The 23,904-nt window shown below is 37.1% G+C and overlaps 1 protein-coding gene across 1 annotated transcript in view; it reads right to left on the bottom strand.

Annotated features, from left to right (window-relative positions):
• adamtsl3 (ADAMTS-like 3) overlaps nucleotides 1–23,904 on the bottom strand; it is a 220,548-nt gene that overhangs the window by 106,437 nt on the left and 90,207 nt on the right. The gene's annotated exons all lie outside the window — the stretch shown is intronic.

The following is a 23,904-nucleotide window of genomic DNA, read 5'->3' as shown; positions in this document are numbered from 1 at the left end:
ATATGCCTTCCTTCCAATAAATGAAGTTCAATAACAAAAAAATAATAATAAAGATAAAGAATTTTAAAAAGGGGGGAAAGAGGCAGATAGGTTTCACTGGACTGAAATTAGGCCAAGCTCCGTTTTGAGAAGTCCAAATGCCTCCAAATGACTGAGACCTCCGAAGCGGCTGCAACATGACCTCACTGTATGCAGCGTTTATAAACTCCATGAGCTTTGTATCTAAAGACAAGATCTCTAGCACCCTAGACACACACACAGATTTCCTGTACTGAGAGCACAAAGGAAACTGGACTGTGGGGATATGTGAGGTCAGAGAGAAGTCTCATAGACACATTTCACTCAGAAGGAGAGAGAGAGAAAGTAATAGTATGTGTATTTTGAATGTCACACCCCCTTTAGTGTCCCCTCACCCAAGTCAGGAAAGCAGCCTTTACTGAAATTCAGCAAAATATGGACCTGGCAGAAAATTAAATGTAGAACTCCAGACCCAGATCACTGCTCATACAACATCTGGTATGTGTAGCATATGGAATTTCAGTCATTTTAAGAAGATACGTAATTAAGTCTTTCAGATCTAAACTGTGTCGGATCACGCCTCATTTTTTTTTTAATCAGAAAATATCCTGGGGAAAACTGACTGGGCTTTCTACTCAGTGTACCACTTCTATTGCCTGTTGTTCTAGTCATGACTGAAGTTCCTGACAGTGTCTTGCATGTTTGTGGGTCTGACTGGTATACTTGGTGAGCAGCTGTGGCTCAGGTGGTAGAACGGGTTGTCCACTAATCATAGGGTCGGTGGTTCGATTCCCGACCTCATGCAAGACACTGAATCCCAAGTTGTGCCCCATGGCAAGCTAACGCCTTGCATGGGAGCTCTGCTACCATTGGTGTGTGAATGAGTAAAGGTGTAAAGCACTTTGTAAAACTGTTAAGGTTTAAAAAAAGCACTACATAAATGCAGACCATTTACCATTTGGTGGCGACCAAGAGTGAAACAGTAACCAATACAGTACAGTGAAAAAAGTATTTCCTGATTTCTTTTGTTTTTGTGTATATCTCATACTAAATAGTTTTAGATCTTCAAATAAAATATAACATGAAACAAAGGCAACCTGAGTAAACACACAATATAGTTTTTATTTTTATATTTATTTTTATTGACCAAAAAAAAAAGTTATCCAACACCTATCACCCATGTGAAACACCAATTGCCCCATTAAATTTTAAATCTCTTTGTGCCACCTTCAGCAATAACTGCAACCAAATGCTTCCAATAACTGGATATCAGCCTTTCAATTACTTCTGTGACTAGGACTTACTCCTATGCTTTGGATCATTGCTCCATAATCCACTTGCGCTTTAGTTTACAGACGTACAGACTGAAGACCACACATTCTCATTTAGGATTTTCTGGTAGAGAGCAGAATTCACATTTCCCTCAATTACTGCAAGTTGCCCAGGCCCTGAAGCAGCAAAGAATACCCACACCATCACACTTCCACCACCATACTTGACCGTAGGTATTGATGTTCTTTTTGTGGAATTCAGTGTTTGGTTTACGCCATATTAAACAAAACCCCTGTCTTTCAAACAGTTCTACTTTCGGCTCATCAGTCAACAGAACATTCTTGCAAAAGGTTTGAGGATCATCAAGGTGTGTTTTGGCAAATTTTAGAAGAGCCTTAATGTTCTTCATGGTTAGCAGTAGTTTTCACCTCACCACTCTTCCATGGATACCATTTTTGTCCAGTGTCTTTCTGATAGCAGAATTATGAACAGTGACCTTTATTGATGCAAGAGAGGCCCGTAGTTCCTTTGATGTTGTCCTTGGGTCTTTTTTGAATTGCTGGATGGGTAGTTGCTGTGCTCTTGGAGGAATTTTGGAAGGTAGGCCACTTCTGGGAAAGTTCACTACTAGTCCCAAGTTTTTTTCCATTTGGAGCTCTCACTGTAGTCCCAGAGCCCAAAGGCTCTGGAGTCCCAGAGCCTTTGAAATAGCTTTGTAACCCTTCCCAGACTGACGTATTTCAATCACCTTCTTCCCCATCATTTCTGGAATTTATTTCAATTTTGGCATAGTGTGTTACTGGGTAAGACCTTTTAACCATCTTCATGCTGTTGAAAAAGTTCATAGATTCAGGGAGTTAGTAACTACGTGGGCAAATACATTTTCACACAGGCCCAGTTGGTATTAGATAGCTTTATTGCTTCAATAAATAACATTATCATTTAAAAATATATTTTGTGTTTACTCAGGTGGCCTTTGCTTTATATTAGATATTGTTTTCATTTCTGAAACACTTGAGTATGAGATATACACAGAAACAGAAGAAATCAGGTACTATTTAAAATATCAAATACTTTTTCACAGCACGGTACCCTGGGGGCAGTGTGCTCAGAAGCCACTGGTCTGTTATAAAGCACCAGTGCTCTAGCTGAAGAGCAGAGATCTGTCCTACCATCTGCCACATGAAATCAGAACTGATTTAGTAAATTGTGCTTTACATGCTTGACCACCTTTGTGTTTTGGGCTGCTGTGGTGGCATCAATGTGGTCCTTGTTGCATCCCACATAGCTCCTTAGATCCACTGTTGCTGTCTTAGAAACGAAATTCCACAGCAATAACATTTCATTCAGACAAGTGCCTCAGGGTGGTCTATTGAATTATGTGTTTTGCTTACATCTCATACAGAAGAATTGATAAAAGACCTGTCCAGGTACCAATGGCAGCTGGTGAAACCTATTTTTACCAACCAAACTTGTCTGCATTACTAATCCCAGTGTTGATAATACAGACAATTTTGGTTGGTAAAAATAATGTCCTTCTCTGCATTAATTACCCCATTGATTTGCTTCACCCTTCTGCAGTGACTATCGGTATGATCTCTTGCATCTCTTGCTGTGGCCATTATTTCCTTAAGGGCCAGTAGCAAGTGGGCCACTATACAGTATATCAGTTCTTCTATATTTGGGCTGTATGCACCATGTTTTTGTTGATTTGATGTGGGCTCTTGTGCAAAAAAAAAAAAAAAAAAAAAAACATGCCAGAAGTGTAAAGGATAAGCTGACCAAGCACTCATCTACTATGGTTACAACACACTTTACATACGTGTAGATCTTATTTTTATCCATATAAAATTTGTTTCTTGAGATAAGCAATGACTCCAATAAAGATGCTGTCTCCTCTGAGAGAAAAAATAGTACCATTCTTATATTGTTCATGGAAAATGAGATCTGCCCCTGTTTTGGTCAAACTATGCCAAATGCATGCAACTCCCATAAGTATGTCGTTTATCTGAATACTGATATGCACAATTATTATAATTGCTCGTTATGCGTGCTTAACTCTGAATATGACCCATTGTGTGCAAAAATATAGTCCAAAGTGTATGATTTGAAGCAGGAAAAGTGAGCGGAAAGATTTTTTTGGCTTCCTGTATTGCTCTGATTCTCCTCTGGCTTCATTCTAAATCTCACCCATGTCTTGAAGGGCTGTTACTCCAATCATAGCATAAATAGCATAAAGCTCTATCTATTATGACAGGGTATGCCTGTTCCTTGACTCCTAATCCCAAACTTTCATTAACATGGTTTAATACGGTCATTTTGACCAGTTCTGAAGGAGATCCCCACCTAAGTGAATGCAAGCTAGGCTTTCCTAAATCCAAATACCATATGGTGGTATTCCATTTACTCAACTGTTCCTTACAAATGTCTCAAAGGCTCTTTCTTTCTCCTTCATGAGCTAAAGCATGTAGTATATCTAAGGAATCTAAAAAAAAAAGAGAGATCTTGTACACTCCTGTACACTCAGAAGGGAGGTGAGTGTTTCCTGTAATGTCGTTCTCCAAACACCACCCTACTGGGTTTTAAGAGCCGAAACTGATCCACACATTCTTGCAACATATTGTTCCTGGACAGTACTTCCACAAGAACTGAACTCCAGATCTCTCCTCTGAGTAAAAAACACTCATTTATTCACTGACATTATTTATAATTCACATAATTCACCTTTCAACAAGTTCTGACACCCCCGCCTAAGAGCTAATGCCCCCCAAATTCACAGCCTTGAACATGAGCTGGGCTTTCCCTGAGTTTATTATCCACTTGAAGTCCCATACATTGTTATTCCATTTACTCATGAAGACATTTCCTTAAAAATGTCCTGAGGGCTCAAAGGAACATTCTAACTCCATCATGAGCAGTATATCTAAAAGGAAAAAAAATCTAAAAAAGAGATTTTGAAGCATCCTGAACACACAAGAGGCAGGTGAGTATGTCCTGGACCCAAAAATTGACTAGATGGAGGAAATTTGGCTCCATGGTACAGTGTGAGATCAGCAAGTAATCCTACATTTCCATAGAGGAATAAGGGATGATAAAAAGATTATGGAAAGAAAGCGAATCAATGACAGGACAACATAGTCTTAAATTCTGCTCTCTGTATTGGGACTCTGCTTGAAAATTGATCAATTTAACACTTTTTGTTGAGTTCCAACACTATCTCCAAGTTGCTCATTAGACTTTCACTGCATTTACTCAAGACACTTTTTATCTAAAGCAACAAATAAGGCAGAATCACAATGCAAGCAATTATAGCTTAAGGGTTTTGCCCAATGGCCCAACTCTAGCTATTGTGGGATTTTCTTGGTGTTACCACTAACTGGCTAATGGCCCTAAAACCATGGCCTTGAACATAACCTTAGCTTTTTCACTGTGTTACTTACCAAATCCCATATGTTGTTATTCCATTTACTCAAGTAGACAACTCTCTGCAAATGTCTAAATTTTCTATTTTGTGAGCCAAAGCATACAGCATTTGAAGGATTCTGCTGCAAATTGCAAAAGGCAAACAAAGCACAGATATTTCAAATAGAACTCTTAAAACTGATCTTTGCATCTAGATCACGGCACATGATGGATTTTAATGTGCAGTATTAAGTAGATGAATTTATAATGTCTCAATCCTTAGCCTCAGTTGATTGATCTGTAAACCACTGCCTGTAAACCAACTGTTCTTTATATTACAAAACCCTTCAATCACATCAAGGGCATTGCAAAAGGCTTGCAACTGCTGTATCATTTTTCCTATATTGGATGTTTTAGCACACGCTATGATATGATAATTATGCTTACATGTACCCATTTTTTAATTTGTCACTGTAAATTCACCTTGGCAGCATCTCATTTGCATTTGTATCTGATTTGCTGAATATCATAATATATCTGATTATTGAGAAATTAAGAGATTAAGATACGTTCTGGAATAGTACACAAATAGTACATGGATTTTCTGACCTCCACATTTATTACTGAAACAAATGCAGTGAATTCATGGATAAGGCTTCGATATAATGTGTGTGCTACCCATCGCTACACATGTGTTGGCCGTGTGCGTGTCTTGATTCCTGAAGTTGGACAGCCATGTTGGAAATTCAAGAGCTTGTTCTACAGCAGCTCAGATTAAAGAGTCTATTAGCAGCTGCCAATGAAAACATACTGTTCCACAAGACATGGGTTCAAACCATAGAATGGCTTCTCAGCTCGAGAGAGAGAGAGAGAGAGAGAGAGAGAGAGATCCTGGATGGGACATTTCCAATCCAATCAGGGCACCACACTCATTTACACATGTACATTTGGGGCCAATGTAAACTTTTTAATCCAGCTACTGGCATGTTTTGGGGAGGTGGAAGTAAACTGGAGAACCTGGAGGTGTACTCTGCTTGAACTTCCTGCCATTCTGTAATGAGTGAGGTGGAATCGGCATGGGTAACACTGAATGCCTAAACCTAAAATATTTCCGTGACCAAACTGCTTTATAGCAAACAATACCAATTTACTCACCTCAGACCAGCAGAACTGTAGACAACAACTTTCCGCTACACTCTTTTAAACTCAAGCTTGGTTATGTTCATAATGTGGGCTGGTAGCTGACAGCTAGTTTCATATGGCCATTTTGATTTATCTTCATTAATACACAAATAGTTTTCATTTTGCATTATTCTGCTGATGGATGTATTGCTGCCCCCCATATTAAGCCAATATAGTGGAGGATTTGATAGCCTTGTTTATGAACTCACATGGATCAGTTGAATGTTTTAAATAGGATTCTTCATGTTACTGACTGTTTATTTTTGGATTCAAATCCCAATCCATCCATCTAACATTGGAGAAAATTAAGAGTAGGTACTTAGGCTGTGTTGTTTTGAGATCTCTGATTGCAGTTTAGCTAGGGGCAGTTCTCACTCGAGGTCAATTAGTCATTGCACAATGACATCTACAAGACTACAATGAGAGAGTGATTGAGTTGTTAGTCATTACATTAGAAAGGCCAAAATATCAGTAGAGAGAAGTGTAGAATCTAGCCTAAGGCACACTGAAGATGGTTCTGATAGCTCACAGTGCAATAATAATAATAAGCCCAACACATTATTAAAACTCTGTGTTGTTTCTTCCTTTAATATGTCTCCTATGTGATGTGAGGGTAAAAATAAAGGTATTGTCATTATTTAATTACAAGAAAATAAAAATACAAATCAGTATGTAAGAAATAATGAACCTTTAAACCAATAATTGTTAGTTCTTTCGAAAATTACGGTAAAATTAGACAAGCGTCAATCATGGGAGCAGGACTGACCAACATCAAAGAGGAAAAAGAGGAGATCTGACATTTCTAGTTTATCCATGTTTATTTTTAAAGGTTTCTAAAGAGTTTTCAGTAGTTTATAGATTAGGGCTGTTTATGTTTGCAAACCTTGTTGGATAATTGCATTTGGCATTACATTATACAAATTCTTTTCTTTTCTTTCTTTTTTTTTTTTTTTTTGAAAAGCACGATCTGTGTGTGTATTTTCACATGCTTGTGTAAATGTCTTGGGCTATATAAAACTGGAGCACTAGAACACTCTGCTTGCACAGCTGAGAAGGTTTTTCTGAGTGAAATGTTTCTAAATAAACTTTATGTAATTCATGAGCCTTAACTATAGGTGTCCTAAAGGTAAATTTAAAGGAATCCTACTTTAAAAGATGACACTGAAAATAAAAATGGTCTATTCAGTGCTGTTAAAAATGTATTTGCAGCACTGTCTGCAGTTTTGGAGCTTTAAACATTGAGAACATTGAGATAATTTAATGTTCTCTAGCAAGGTTCTGTAGAATTTACATTTTCAGATATGTGTACTTCTGATTAGCTCATTAGCCTCAATTTGAAAGCATGCTTACCTCATGGAAATGACTAAGTGTGTGTGTGTGGATATTTCAATTATTTATGCATACCACTGGATTAGAATAAGCCTTAAAAGCCCAAATTATAAAATTATAACAAAGAACAACCCAATACTCATTTATGCCTTTAATTTGTCAAATGTAATTTCACAAATTTGTGAAATGAGAATTTCAAAGACCTAAGAAACCTTTTCCCAATAGTTCCCCACAGCCCCATAAATATTTTTACTGTTTGCCAGAGTATGAAAAACCTGAATATTATGTGATAAGTCATGTTTGAGGAAAAGCAGTCTTATAATTATTTCCACAAGACGCCCAACACAACAATGCAATGTGACTTCTAATATCTGCAAACACTAATAAAACAGGAGCTGTCTGGCACCTTCACTCCTACTGAAAATTTTATTTAAAGGTGTGAGCCACACAAACCGACTGCTTGTGAGGTACAACCCAGTGAACAGGGCAGCCAGAAATGAAATGCCTGAGAGAAGAAAGAGAGAGAGAGAGAGAGAGAGAGAGAGAGAGAGAGAGAGAGAGAAAGCTACAGACTCTGTAGCTATAGGGCTATGACTCACAAAAACCCACAACCCTCAGGAGTACCCATTAAATAACACTCAGGAAAATGTAGTGAAAATCTGGGGGGAAAAAAAGAAGCAAGAGAGAGAGATGGAGAGAGAAATCGTACTTGAGATATTTTCAACTCATAGGCAGAGTTCACATGAGCACTTTGGCATCCATGAAAAAAAATACAAAATAAAAAACACAACCCACACATAATGATGCATTGTTAGATTGTTGCATTTCTTAACTGAATATCTAATCTTATTTGTCTTAATTTATGGATTTGTTTTGGATTACTTTCTTTGAAGTCATTAAAATTAAATGACAGACAGAATTAGCAAGCAACATTTTCCCAAACTAAATGGATTTTCATGAATACCACATTTCTAAGGGTAAATACTCCTGTGAATGATTTACAAATAAATTTGTTTGTATCCAGCTTGATAAACGAGGCTCACAGGAAAAAAAGAGAGTGAAAATAACAATTTAAAGCTTTTGTTCCTCCCTAAATTGTTACCCATTCACATTCCTTGCCATTTGCCAGCAATATCTGACTGCAATTGAAGTAAACACTTCATACATTTATGCTATGGTTTGTAAATATTGTAACTAAATACAGTCATGCCTATGAGGCCAACAGAGAGAGAGAGAGAGAGAGAGAGAGACAGAGAGATTCTTACGGTAATCTAATAACTGTCAAACTCCTTATCCAACTCCTCTCCCACAATTTACTATATATATATATATACATACACTCCCCAGACAGGGTGCCAACCTATCATAGGGCACAATCACACACCTTCAAACACTATGGACAATTTGGAAATGCCAAACAGCCTACAACAAGTCTTTGGGCTGGAAGAGGAAACCAGAGTACCCGGAGGAAACCCCCAATGCATGGGGAGAGCATGCAAGCTCCGCACACACAGGGCGGTGGCAGGAATTAAACTCCCAACCCTGGAGGTGTGAGGCAAACATGCTAACCACTAAGCCACTGTTCCCCTATTCTCTCTCGCTCACTCATTCACTCACTCACTCACTCACTCACTCACACACACACACACACACACACACACACACACACACACACTCTCTCTCTCACACACACAGACACACAGACACACACACACACAAATGGCAGGCTATTTCATGTGACAAAAAAAATAGAAGAACTCAGGATAAACCATGTCAGATCATTATTCACCTTTGTTCTGATATAGCAGCTAAGAAAATTCAAGTGAAAAACAAACATATTAGAAAAATAAGAAAAAGTTGCAATACCCTGGTTGCAAATATGTGCACACCCCTTAACTAATACTTTATTAAAGCACCTTTTGCATTTAATACGGCACTCAGTCTTTCTGGCTAAGGGTCTACCAACTTAGCACATCCTGATTTGCCAATTTTATTTAACTCTTCCTTGCAAAAATGCTCCAGATCTAACAAATTGAGAGGGGATCTCCTGTACATACCCCTCTTCCAGTCTTTCCACAGGTCTATAAATCAATAGGATTTAGATCTGGGCTCTGACTGGGCCATTTCAAAATGTTGATCTTTTTTTCCGAAGCCATTAATACTTGGATTTGTGCTGTGTTGTTTTCATGCTGGAAGGTAAAATTTTTCTTCAGCTGTCTAATAGAGGCCCAATCCCAGCTGAAGAGAAGCAGCCCCACCATGGTTCACCTTGAGCATGCTGTTCATTGGATGATAAGCTGTCTTGTTTTTGGCCAAGCATGTCTTTTAGATTTATTTATTATACCCAAAAAATTCTACCTTGCTCTCATCAGACCATAACACATTTTGCCACATGGTTTGAGATGATTTAGGCAGGCTTGGATGGTGGTTGTATTTGTGAGACTGAGGGTCCATCTAGCCACCCCACTCCATAGCCAAGACAGAATACAAGAGATTGCTGTCACATGCAGGAAGTGACCAGTATTGCCAGATATTTCTGCAGCTCCTTTAATGTTGCCGTAGGTGTCTTCGCTGCCTCCCTGATGAGTTTTCGTCTTGTCCTTTTGTCCATTTTGGAGGGACATCCTGTTCTTGGATATATCACTGTAATGCCCCATTTTCTCCATGTTTTGATGATTGCCTTCACTGTGTTCCTTGGTTCATCAAACCTTTTTTGGAAAGTCTTTTGTACTCCTCTCCTGATCAATACATTTTGACAGTGAGAACACATTTTGTAAGCTCTTTGCAACCAGATAATTCTAAGTGTGTTTGTTTTTTCTGTTTCTATTTATTTTTCACTTGAATTTTTTGGTTGCTATATCACATAGGTGGAAAAAGATCTGACATAATTTATCGTGGTTTCTTTTTTTCCTTTTTTTTACATCACAAAAAAATGTCATTTTAACAGGTGTGTAGACATTTTATTTTCACTGTAGATTTTTACATAATAACACCCAACAGACAGACACGACAGTAGCCAGTTATAACACGGACACCCACAAAGTCGCAAACACATTCAGTGGCTATCCCAGGTGTGTGTGTGTATGTGTGTCTCCAGTAGGAGTTGACCTTCGCTCGCTCTCCCACAGACCACCAGCGGAAGTCCTTCATCAATCACATCTCCTCCAGAAACAGATGTGTGTGTGTGTGTGTGTGTGTGTGTGTGTGGGTGGTAGAAAGATCAACAGGTCCATGAGAGTCTTGACAAAATGTGGACCTAAAACTTCAGGGAATTAACTAAAAAACACTCTAACATCTGGATTAGCAAGAAGAGAAGAGAAGAGAAGAGAAGAGAAGAAAAGAGAAGAGGCGTGAAAGGAAAGGAGAAGAAAGGAGAGACAATGAAAGACAGAAGATGAAAGGAAAATGGTACAAATAAAACAATACATATTTTTTCAGAATGAACTAAGCCATTGTGTATCTATCTGTTAATTTACGGTGTTACACACCCCTTCACTGTGTGTCAAATAATGTACTACTTACTTACAGTATGTATTTGCAGTGAGGATTTAATACTCAGATGTCAGTATTTAGACCTCAAACATAACTGCAGATTTGAGTGCTATTCAGAAGTTGTGTAAGAGTTAAGCATGCAGCATGGAGTTGATGTAGTGTGACAGTTTGATGTAGCCATAATATGTCAGGCTGAAATTGATGTAAATACACTCAAAAACTATGCCATTTCAAGGCAATATTAAATACATAAATATGACACTATTAACGAAATAGTACCATTCATTCAAAGTCCATGAATAGGTTTTATTTTCCACAAAGAGGACACCGGAGGAGACAGGAGGAGCAAATGAATGCTCAGTCAGATTATCATTCAAAGAGTAGGCCTGTTTTCTTTACAGGAGAGATCACTGTATTAACAAAACTTTTGGCATTATTTTAGTAATTTGAAGAATCAAAATAGCAAATTAAAAGTGTGATAAAACAGCTTATAATGCACACACATTACAATTCATTACCTAAATTTAGTACCTAGTAACTCCAGTAAGTTATCAGCACCCAATATAAAATAAAAAAAAAATAATTCTTTGACAACAAAGGAAAAAAAATGCTATTTCATTCTTCACTGTGCTTTTTTTGTATCCTTTAGTTGAAATACAGTGGTCTAGATGCTATTGAGAAACGCTGCCTCAGACTATTTTAATTAAAACAAATCTGGAAACCTCATAGGTGTGAAATGCATGTAGGTTTTATTTTGCATAATCTGAATAGAGACCCCAAAAAATCAACTTAAGCAGCTACATAAACCTGTATATGAACTATTACACAACAGTTAGTTGGTCCACTAATTCGATTGGTTGAGTAGAGTTCCAGGATTGTCTATATTTCCTATAACCGCACTGGAACATTTCACTGTGTCTATCACTCCGCTTGTCTGTGTTCACCATGTAAAATTCCACTTCCTAGTTCAAAGCAGTTACTACAGTAGTGTACAGTAGCAACATCATCAGCGGACATGGCAAACAATACTTTTCAGAAATGCTTTTGACTTAAAATATGAAAGCTAGTCAGCTGAAGATTAAAAGGAAGACGGGAAGCCAACTTTACTGGTAGCACCTTTAACGGGAATGCACAAATCAACGTGAGCTAGTTATTGAGCTGGCTGACGTGTTATAAAGTGATTATAACTTCCTCAGGACCTATTTCTGCAAGCAGAGCAAAATGGCCATATTTTATGGCCTTTTATGTACACTTCTTCATTTCTTGAGTCCCTGTCCCACTTTCTCCTTGTGATTTTTTGTCTTTTTGTCTTACAAGGTATCATCAGGCTGTGTATAAATACCAATTTTCATTGTCAGTTTCAGTCTGGCAGCATGTTTGAGTCATGTTTTCACTGGTTTGATCTGTGCCTGCTTTCTGAATGATGATTATGAGTCCTCTGTTTATCTGTTTGAAAACCTGCCACAAAATTTGACCGCAATTTAAGGACAAACCCAAATGATGCTGACACAGCCTGAGGTTTTAACTACTGTACAGAGTATATTGGTAGAAATATAAGAATCACTGTTGTTTGGTCTTTATATACTGTACACATTCCCATTTAAACCCTACATGGTTTTGCAATTTATTTTATCTTAAAAAAGTACCATTTCAAAGTACTTGAATTGTATGCAGTAGCCTGCTGCTTCTTTTCATGCTCGTTTTCAACAACCCTTCCTTGTTACATCAGCCAAAAAAGTGATTTCTCTAACAACCTATGGCAAACTCAGACAAGCTCAATTAAGGCAGCAGCTTAGGGATCAAGGCTGAAGTCTGGTCAGGTCGTGTGAGGTTCACATTTGTCTGAGTACAATTATCCCACTGTCCTCAGTGGCCAAGACAAGCGGCTAAAATATAGCCAAATGTTTCAAAGTGTCATAACTCACATAACACTTCATCACTTAGTGTAAACGTTGTGGCCTGTCCAATCCCAACGTATGGAGAGGTTGATAAAGTAGCCCAGGTGATGACAACTGTCACAAGTGAACAGCATTCAGCAGTTAGCATTTACTATACACCATAATTAAATTTTTAACTCAAATAGTGGGCTTTATCTTTGCTGTGACTAAAAAAAAAAAATCATCTTATTATAAATGATTTTTTAGAATAATAATATAAAAAATTTGTTACCCGAGGAAATGTTTTTAAAAAATGCAAACAAATTGTCATTCTTTAAAACCATATATTATTTTTCAACAAATTGTCATTCTTTACAAACATTTTTCAATTGCTCCCAATTGCCAAGAACTTTGTCCTTATGATCAATCATATACTGTTTTTTTTTTTTTTTTTTATCTGGATTCTAAATAAGAGGTTACACACATGGAAAATCCCTTTTTCATGTTAAAAAAAAAAAAACAAAAAAAAAAAACAGTTTAGAAATACCATTAAGCACATTTAGGGTCATAACAAAAAGTTTCACATGTCTAAATAATTGAAAATTTTCCAGAAGTCGCGAATAATAACTACAATTGTGGTGGTCAGATGAGACCAAAACTGGTAACAAAATGTTTGATGACTAAAGTAGGCTGTGCCTGAATGCTATACCTGCAATACCTTCACCTGAATTCAATAAGGTTAAACATCTTTTTTGTTTCAGTAAAAGAAGATCTTCAAGGGGTGTAAACCTCAGGCTTGATACATGATACAATATGATTTTGATTCTTAAGGCAACAATTCGATATTTGACAATACTGCTACTCTAATTGAATCCAATTTGATTTAGTAGCCTCAGGATGAGATGTGACCACCTTGGCTCAGAATGTGGGGTAGGCCTGCTATAAATTCCTGAATTATGATATAGTGATGAGATTTTATGGCCAAATCACCTTGGTAGCCTATTTCCACACAAGTTAAAAATATGAATTATTTTTACACAACAGTTGCATGTCCTTTTTCAATAATTGATTTCTAATCAATTATAATTAACAATAATAGCCTTGTTATTATTGTTAAAATCAATTTATTATGTTGACTAGAACCCTATTTCTAGGTTTAATCTTAGCCCACTTTGTGGATATTGATATCAAATCTGCTGTTGTTACAGTAACTCATCTTGTGCCTTGCCCCTGGTTATGTGACTACACTGGAAAAGAACTACGCCTTTACAGCCCAGCAGAGTTGAAGAATTGAAATAGCTCTTTTTATTGGTTTGTTTGTGGATTGTATAGTTATTTCCTCTCTATTGCATCATTAAACTTAATTAAGCTTAATATTGCATCATTAAGCTTAAACAAGCTTAATCAAGGAAAATACTTTTGGAGCTTATCCTTTCCACAATATGGTAAACCCTGAAAATTTGCCTTTGTAGATTGGAGGTAGGCCTCGGCATCACACTCAGGACATACAGTAGATTTGTTCTAGTAGGGTGGGTTTGTGTTGTGTTCAGATTTGAAGCAGCCTTCAGCAAAACATTTTCACCTCAGTCAAACACCTTATACTGCACTGGCAACTATCAAGCCCAACATTCTATAATTTCTTTGGGTGAACGGAAAAGCAAGAACGAATTATGCTTTGAAACCTGACCTTATCTTGCACTGACGGAAACGAGCAATATAACAAACCGATGACAGACTTTTTAACTTATATGAAACACTGATGATGGTGAGTGACATTAATATAAAATTTTTAGTGCTGAGCACAGAATAATTCTCCAAAAATACTGGGATAAATTCGTTTTTTTGTTGTTGTTGTTGTTGTTGTTTTTAGGACACATGCATAAAACTCATCATTGTGTGTCCTACACTATGATTAAAAAAACAGGGATTTTATTAATCCTAATGGTATGTGAAGGCTGTTACACTGAGATCTGTTCATTTTATATACACACACTGTAAATATGAGAAAGATAGAGAAGTATGAGGAGACATATTGAGATGGATGGTTCTGGAGCAGGAGTGTGTCAACTAAGAAACAAATAGGAATTGATCCTGATATTAGCACTTAGGCAGTTTTATAAACATTGAAATATAAAAGCCACAACCAGCTGCATTTCTCATTTTTCATGTTTCATTCTACTGCTGGTTGTAAATTGGTCTTTTCTATAAAGTTTATTGCTAATAATAATAATAATAACAACAATAATAATAATCGTAATGTTGCCCAGTCACCAATGAAATGCCAAACACTGCATTCAAAAGCTCTTAATGACTCTTTAATTATACATCCTTAAGATTTTATTATCTGCTTTAATCGTATAGCCACCTGCCATGCACACTGGGATATTCATACGGCAGTTTGAACTTCCCAATTGAACACTCTGCAAATGAGGTGAGAGGGAATAACAAGCACTGTTTGACAGCGTTATTATTTGGATCAGCAATAACAATGAGCAAGTTAATTAATTAGCACTCGTGGCTCACATGAGCAACCTCCTGGTGCATGCACAAATAAATTTTGCGCAAAGTTAATTTGGTAGAAATTAACACAAATTATTCTCTGAAATGCTTTTAGGGTGAACATACATCTTCTTTTTCCCAGACATGTCCTCTTTTTTGTACCTTAAAAAAACATCTGGCCAGATTTTCTAAATTTGAGAAAATTTATAGTCCGGACTCGAGTGCAATTATGAACGAACTCGGATTTGTCATGCACTCGGGTAAATTTGTACTTGAACTTGACACGGACTCGGACATTTTGAACTCGGTAATTGAAAAGACATGAAAAGAAAGATAAAAAATAAATAACAACATAAACAGACAGCCCACCTCTCCCGGAAGTTCTGGGAGTCTCCTGTATACTGATAGCGGCTCCCTGACAGCCACAAATGATATATAACATCCCGGAAATCGTTTTTTTGAGAGAGAGCGAGAGAAGAGAGAATTTCTTTAGTTTCATTATGATGTGCTTATGGTCTAATACTGCATCATGTGTGTGCATGTTGATTATAAAAGGCTTGCAGCAACTATTGGCCAAATTCCTATCTCTCAACCATTAGCCTACCCTCAGCGAACGCACGAAGGTGAAGAGCTGTTGTGTACGGCGTCAAAAAGTTGCTTGACAATAACAGCAAATGATGGCTGCCCTGAGTCGAAACAATGCCCATGGCCATATAAGGTCATTTTTTATTTCATGTTATCACATTGTTTGTATTACAAGGCCATTCAAATGTGTAAATGATGGTAGAAGGTACACTCGTGGCATCTAATATTTTATTTTATTCCATGGACTTTCAAAAGAATGTAGGAAAAAATTTTAAACGTCGGATGAGTTTTTTTTAATATTTATATAATGCTAATAGTGTGTCATTTTCAGTTTATTAAAGTCTGCACATTAGCTTTAATATAATATAATTTCTTCTAATTCACTGCTACATATTAACTTCAGGTAAAGCTCTTGGGGCACAAGCCAGGGGACACCCTGGACTGGGTGCCAAACTTTCACAATCGCATACACATTCATACACCCATTCACACACTATGGACAATTTTGTGATGCTAATCAGCCTACAACACTGGAATTTGGACTGGGGGAGGAAACCAGTGTTCCCAGATGAAACCCCCAAAGCAAGGTGAGAACATGCAAACTCCACACACACAGGGCGGAGGTGGGTTTCAAATGCCAAATCCTGGAGGTGCGAGGCAAACATGCAAACCAATAAGCCACCTTGTCCCCTACAGCATTTTTCATTTAATAAAAAGAAAATTAATAAATCATAATAATAAGATAATTTTAATGAACAATCATTCTTTGTGTTACCTCCTTTCCAATAGTGCAATCAATGGTAATCATTGCATACTCGCATGATCAATCAAATGTGCTCACTCATCATGGATATGGTGGAGAAAAAAAGGCAGCTGACTTTGTTGTAATTTTTTTTAAATAGTACGCAGAAGTAATGGGATAGAACAAGATGCTAAAAAAGCAAGAGAGACATCATTTCTGTTACTGATACTTGTTGGCCCATTGGTCGCACATGTGCCATATGTGTTTTTGAATTTCTAAAGGACACAGAACTGCCATAGACGAGCAGAGACCAACTTACACTGCTGCATTGTGGAGTAAGTTTTTAATTTGATATTGGTATTTGTGTTGTTAAATTCATGTTATGTTGTTTAAAGTGCATAATTTACTTACTTTAAAAAATGTTTGCTGAGAGGTTAAGCACATACTGTAGAGCTTAAGTGGAAATATGCAGTTGATTTCAGTTCTCTTACGGCATCACTAAAATATTATGGCTGCAATCCTTCATTGTACAGTGATCAACATACCTACACTATTTTTCTATGATTGCATTCAACACTACTGTATTATTTTAAGAGTTTAGATTAATGTTGTGTATATATGTTCTGGGAACTTTTCCTTTCTCGTCCACTTGCAGGATTAACTTTCGTTTGGTATTTCAGCACCTCATGTTTTACAAATTAAGCACTGGTCATATTCAAACAATAGACAAATGAACAATTGTGTTTAAGTGACTGGGGATCTCAGTCTAGAGGTGTTAGAATTAGGGTTTCTTGATACATGTTTACATGTGACTCAGCAACAAAAATTAGCTATACACATTAGCTAAGGGGCTGCTTGTAATATGTGCAATTATTTTTTTCATACATTTAGCATCTTCAGGAATTTCTTTATCCTGGTCAGTGTCACCATGAATCTGAAGCTTAGTCACATCAAAGATACTTGTTTTCTTTTTTCTTTCCAGATTTTGTACCTACTAATTAATAGGTGTTTGCATTTAAGGTCGAGGCTGAGAGTGTGTAGCTTGGTGCAACCATAAAATGTTAGAGGCTTGTAAGCCTGAACTAGGTGGCATTTTTACACTTCTGTTAGGCTGCCATTTAAGTTTAATAGTGCAAGTGCCTTCTGGCCTTCACTGTTACCTTTTGAATGAAAGCAATTTTCTGCAATTCTAAACTCGTCTCTGGGGAAAAAAAAAAAATTAAAAAAATTCAGTCTTCTGGTCAGAGCTATTTGATTAGTCACACTCTAATACTGGGGTAGGAAATGGAAGGGACAAAAGACACACTCAAGTGTCAGATGATGAATTTCATAACCCTGAGAGATATGAAAGATACAGTACCTTTTCCGTTTCTTCTACTTACCGACAAATTGTTTATACATGAAAAAATTGAAACGTGAAAAATAAAAAAACAAAATGTCCTCATTCACTGTACAATGGTGAGCATGCTAACTAAGATGACTTGATTTGTCTCATCAACTTTTTTTACGTGGATTACAGCTCATTCCTAAATGACAGAATCTTTTTTTTATTCATTTATAATTGCAAGCATGCATATCACCACTAGGAATAGATGGCCAAAACAAACAAAAAAAACATAGGCTGTGTTCGAAATCGCATACTGTGTTAGTACCTACTGCAATCGATTCAGTACCTACTGCTCGGCTGTCATCACAGTACATACTGATCAGCATAAATAAATGTGTAGCATGAATACAATTCGAACATACCACATCCGCCATGTTGGCATTGTCATGTGTCCAACTTAAAAAGAACTGACGGACTATGTTCCGACATTTTTTATTCTGACAGCTCTTCCACGCCATTTCTGTTGACTTATGGGGTAGCACAGTGTGGAAAGGTTCCATGCTGCAAAATCTCAGCGGAAGCAGTAGGTCATCTAGGTATCTCTCGCCTGCTGTTTTATGAATACTGAGAATTCAAACTTACTACTTATTTGGTGTACTGCTTTTCGCTTACTGTGTAGTAGGGTAGTAGGGATGCAGCCGTATACTGAGTATATGTATATATATATATATATATATATATATATATATATATATACATATATATATATATCCCATCACTGGTATCACCGTTCACATATTTTTCACAAAATTAACCATTTTTAACTTTACAGCTGTCCCTTAAATGGTTACTCTGTGCTCCAGTCTGTCAGATTTTCCTTTTTATTCAGAGTTACACTGGGTAATCACATATAAAGACTTGAATATATAAGCACTGTATAATATAAGCACTGTTTTAGCCAGTGCACCATTCATTCTTCAAACTCAGTGACATGGGGAAAATGAAGAGCTACTGACGCTCCCAGCTGTTATTGTCATTTAATTACCCAGAGTAGCTCTCAGCAGGTGGTGACTTCTGCTTAAAATCAATATCAATTTTGTTTAAACAAGAGCACAATGGTTATTCTATAAATGACTGTCTACGCAGATGAAATTGCTTTTTTCGGTCAGATTCTGTGTATGGTGGTATAAATCAATACAAATTCTACTCCAAAACTGATTGGACAGTCTTTATAATAAGTATTTAGGCTGATGTCTTGTACTGAAGTATATCCAAGTATATCAATGAATGCCCATTATTGGAGCACCCTGGACTGACAGTGAAAAATGAAAACTATTGAATGTCTCCCTTTACCCAAATCTTAGTGGGGTTAGTGGTTAGCGAGTTTGCCTCACACCTCCAGGGTTGAGGGTTCAGAGTTTGAATGTTCTCCCCATGCTTCGGGGGTTTCCTCCGGGTACTCCAGTTTCCTCCTCCAGTCCAAAGACTTGCATTATCGGCTGACTGGCATGTGCAAACAATGTCTGTAGTGTATGAATGGGTGTGTGTGATTGTGCCCTGCGATGGATTGGTACCCCATCCAGGATGTCCCCTGCCTTGTGCCCCATGCCCCCTGGGATAGGCTCCAGGTTCCCCATGACCCAGTAAGGATAAGCGGTACAGAAAACCAGACAGTTATTGTTTCCACATTGGAAAGTGTGAAAAACTAGATACAACGTAACTGATTAACAACATGAGCCTTATAAAACGTGTAAATCAAAGTAGCAAACAGTATCAAACGTACCAACTATATCTTGGCTGATCAGCTATATTTCAGGCAAAATGTGTATTTTTTTAATGTGTTTGTTTACTATAAAAAACTAAGGGTTTTTTTCTCCCCCAAGATGAAATATGGTTCCCTGAGAAGCAGGAATCCTAATTTTCTCACATGAACATAAGCACAGTAACCATCATTAATTCTAAAGATCCAAACATTTGCTCAGATCTTGGCTGACATACAGGCCCTCTGCAAAAGAGCTTAGCGATACTAATTCCCTCACTGCTAATTAATAGAGTGTGAAAACAGAAAACTCTGAATATGGCTGCTGTGAATTATTTGGTGTGAAAATGACCTGGGTTTCCATTAATCTAAAACTATGGTTTCTTAGAAGGAAAGCTGTCTTGGTTCAGAATGAGATTCATTTTGCCAGAAGGTGCTAATAACTATGTATGCTAAGTTTCAGGACACTTAGCATACATATCAAGCATACACCGGAAAAAAAAGAAAAGATCATTAAATTGACTTAATTCAAATGCATATGCCGGTTCCACATGATCGTAATTTGTTTTTGTAAAACCAACATGATTTGATAATGTATTTTCAAAGCCCTGAATAAAATCAAACTCCACCATTTCACCTGAACTGAGGAATAAACCCAAGTCACTGGTGTTCTGCAACAGCCACATTACCACCGCACTATTCTACCACACATTTTATATTGCATGTTAATGTAATACTATAGGTATAGTTCACATCAAGTGCCAACATCTTTGAGAGATTTCATAATGTAATTGATCACGCTCACTCTACATAGTAAATCAATCTAGTAATTAGAAACTTGTTTGAATTAAGTTTAGTATAAGCAGTGAAATCACGTTTTGATGAGAAACAATATTTTTATGTAAACTATACGTAATATATTCTCTTAAATCTGACCGACCACATATTCCCTTTTTTCCAGTGTATGCATCTGAATTTAGAACAGTATTGGACCAGTATTTTTGTATGTAAATTGTTCCTAGCAGTAGTAGTATTACACCACTGCTATCATTGCTTGGGTACTGAATAGCGTTTTCAAGTCAAGGTTACAGTTAATGACTTGTTGAATAAAACTGCTTTTGAGTCTGTTCTTGCTGAAATGGTCATGTGTGGGTGATTTCCTGTGATTGCATCCCAGTTCATAAGTGAGGGGAACAGGTCAGCTGTGCAAATCATAGTGCTTGGAACCAATCCAAACTACAGTGTGGAGAATTCAATTAAAACAAAGCAACTGCTTTCCATTGTCTCATGGTGTTCTGATATTAGCCACCATCCAGGGAATAAGCGTAATCAATTAGTTGCAGTGAACATTAAAAGAACAGGATTTTATATTACACACCCCTGTTGACAGTGTGGTTAGTCCTGTGATAAAGGTGATTCTTTTCTAATATGTAGGCTAATGAACTGATTAGACACTGCATAGTATTATAATGAGCACATAACTCTTTCCCACACATTCATGGTCTGCTGTGACTGAGTGACGCATATTGATCAAATAACAGTTAATAAGGAGCACATTAAATTAACTACTGTAAGTACCGTATCTAACAGAAAGTTACCCCATGGTGTAACTGTTACATTTTAAATACTCTTTAATCACAGAATTAAAATTGCACATTTAACACATCAGACCAAAAAAAAGACTTTTTTCTCCAAACTATGGGAAAATCACAGCAAAAGCTGTTTTATTTTGCAGTGTGCACTCTTTTTTCCCCCACTTTGTGTTAAAACTGAGAGAAACTACTGTTGTCAGCTTGGACAGTCTGCCTCTTTTCCAATAATGACTCGTAGATATAATACTTTCAATTATCACATGTCACTCATGGTTGAGTTCAGCTGGGCTACAGGATAATACTGTATATAGCTAGGAGGGTCACATTTTATCCCCTACAGGCTTTTCCCTATGGGCTGAACATATTAGCCTATAACCCTGTGCTTTTCCAGCAGCAATTCCTTGCCAAAATAGCAGGCCAGACAGCAGGGATGAACAGAAATGTGACCTCAGCTAGCTTTCCAGCCTTGCTGCTATTTACTGACTGTAAACTCAAATGTTGTCCTCATTTCCTGAACGATTTGAAATCCTGATGTCACTTATACTGTTTTACTGTTTCAACAAAATGAATGAATGAATGAAAGGACCTTTAATGGATGTCACTTGGACTGGTTTATCATATGGGTAAGTAAATAATTAAATACATAGTAAAGGAGCAGATTTAAAAAAGGACAAATGGAAAAAGAAAGAAGATGCAATGCTGTAATAAATAATTACAAGTTATGGAAAGACGTTTAAAAACCCTTCTCATGTTTGGTCATCCCCCTGATGACAGGTGTGTGTACACACAGGGAAGTAAGAAAGTAAGTGAGACAGCAATTAAATCACCCTTCTTTGCTCAGATTTACACACACACTAGTAATTTAAAACTTTATTTCCGAAATTTTACTTTCAGGTTAAATGACCCGAGTGTCATCTCTATAATATGAACGTGGATTTCAAAATGACTTTTCATGTTCTTTACAGAAACTGAGTCAAAATACATACATTAATCAGCCATAAAAATAAAACCACTTGCCTAATATAGCTGCCAAAAGAGTTCTGACCTGTTGAGGCATGGACCTCTGATGGTCTGCTGTGGTATCTGGCACCAAGATGTTAGCAGTAGATCCTTTAAGTCCTGTAAGTACACCTTTCTATCATAGCCAGCATTAACTTTTTTGGCAATTTCTGCTACAGTAGCTCTTCTGTGGGATCGGATCAGATGGAGTAGCCCTCGCTCTCCACACACATCAATGAACATTTGGGAACCCGTGACCCTGTCACCTGTTTACCAGTTGTCGTTTGCTCGGACCTTTTGGTAGATACTAACCACTGCATACCAGGAACACACCACAAGACCTGCCATATTGGAGATGCTCTGACCCAGTCGTCTAGCCATCACAATTATGTTCTTGTCAAAATCTCTCAGATCCTTACTCTTGCCCATTTTTCTTGCTTCCAACACATCACCTTTAAGAACTGACTGTTCACTTGCTGATTAACAGATCCCACTCCTTGACAAGTGCCACTGTAATGGGAAAATAAATGTTATTCATTTGGCCTGTCAGTGGTTTTAATGTTATGGCTAATCGGTGTATATTGTCCTGTTGAAGAAATTAGTTATAGTATTAGCTTAGAGATAAAAAATGTTTTACACAACAGAACATAACTGGGACTGCTTGTGTGACATTTCAAATTTAACCCTAAAGCAACTGGGTTCTTCATTGTCTTGATTATTTGGATCAGACATTGGCAAGGTGCGCGAAAGGTCTTACAAGTATAAAAGACAAAAGACATAAATGGCAACCGGATATTTCCTGGATGCACCTCATGGGTTCATGTTGGGTCCCATATGATTCTTTTTTGTTAATAATACATCTGGCTTGCAAGGTAAATCTGCACTTAAGATAAATTAATGCATTAATTGCATTAATGTGTCTGGAAAACGTGCAGTTCACAAGATCTTATCATAATACAGCGTTGCATTCTCAAAACTCTTTAGAAATTCTCAAACCTCTTCCAAACGAAATACACTGTGGTCTGAACAATCATTGCCATTTCTCTAAACTCTAATCTCCTGATGGGACATATTCCAAATACCACTCAGCATTTCAGCATTTACTGAAAGAACATTACAAAAACATATAACTAGGAAAGGTAATGAACAGAGCTTGAGATGTTTGTTTAATTAACACACATCATGTTCAAGATTCCGGCTGCAAAGTTTGTTGGTTCAGAGTGGTAAATTATCAGAGGTTTAAAGATCACGAAGATATTGGAGAAAGCATGATAATTGTGTCTAATGGTTCAGGAAGAAACACAATTGTACCTAAATACAGTCTAGACTTGAACATCTTTTCCACATTAAACATCCTCCAGTACGGTTATTAAGAAGAACGTTCAGACACTGTATGTTAACATTTTGCCAGAATACTGGGAGAAGAAAGATGACCCATGGAGGCGTAATGATACGTGATTAAATCTTGTTTTAAACTATCATGTAAACCATCATCTAAATCATGTTTTAAACACTTAAGATCAATTCATTATTTATTATTACATTTCACAAAAACATCTGCTCTTTGAATCTGAATAAACTTCTCAGATCTCATGGAAAACATGACACATTTGACACCGCATATGGCTGCTAATCAGTCAAAGACAAACTGAGAACTAATAAAACTATGAAACAAACACACTGTTGAAGTGCTTCTTGATCCAATATGCTTGTGTTTGCAAGACAAAACTTAACTTCAGGCATATGAGTGCACAAAAACACAAACACACACACACACACACACACACACACACACAAAGAAGATAAGTGCAAAGCTATCCAATATGCAA

This window comes from Ictalurus furcatus, chromosome 10 (assembly GCF_023375685.1).
Source record: "Ictalurus furcatus strain D&B chromosome 10, Billie_1.0, whole genome shotgun sequence".
NCBI lineage: Eukaryota > Metazoa > Chordata > Actinopteri > Siluriformes > Ictaluridae > Ictalurus > Ictalurus furcatus.
This window is presented reverse-complemented; position numbering and strand designations above follow the sequence as displayed.